Raw genomic sequence first — 892 nt, forward strand, 5'->3', positions numbered from 1 at the left:
TATAACAATAACACTCGCTTACTCGGGCTAAAACATATCAGACATATTAATTTTCTTCTGTGCGCAAGTGATTTCATTACACCGAGGTGTCTAACTCACAGAATCACGGACGCACCACCTAGTGTTTCTGTTGCTTCAAAAATCACACTTAGGAGTTTAGATCACCATGGCATTACAATAACAATCGCTTACTCATGCTAAAACATATTAACCTTTATATTTCCACTTGGTGCACAAGCGATTTCATAATGCCGTGGTGTCTGACTCACAGAATTACGGGCGTGCCATCTAGTCAGGGGCACCTAACGTCAATTTTCGGAAAATATCTGTTCTGAAGACGATTTGAGAGAACACCTAGAATTTTACCTGTCTGAAATTTTCGAAAAGGTAAGTTTTGATCCTTATAATTTTCGGATCACTAGACTTTCAGCTAGGAAATCCGAACAGATGAAAAATTTTTAGGGGATAAAAATATGCCAATATCTACCGTTTTAAAACTAAAAATACGTTTAACAATGCTAGTTTAAGCGGTTTTGAACTATATTCTCGTTGGGTGCCCCTGCTTAGTGTTTCTGTTGCTTCAAAAATTGCACTTAGTAGCTTAGATTACAATGGCAATACAATGACACTCCCTTAATCGTGCTGATACATACCACACATATTAACCATTAATTTTCTTCTGTGTGCGAATGATTTCATAATACGGTGGTGTCTAACTCACAGGAATTAGGGGCGCGCCACCTTACGTTTCTGTTGCGTTAAAAATCGCACTTAGGATTTAAGAACACCATGGCATTACAATAACACTCGCTTACTCGAGCTAAAACATATCAGACATAATAACCCTTAATTTTCCTCCGTGCGCAAGTGATTGCATTTTCGTGCAATACAT

The sequence above is a fragment of the Porites lutea genome, chromosome 7 (assembly GCF_958299795.1).
Source record: "Porites lutea chromosome 7, jaPorLute2.1, whole genome shotgun sequence".
NCBI lineage: Eukaryota > Metazoa > Cnidaria > Anthozoa > Scleractinia > Poritidae > Porites > Porites lutea.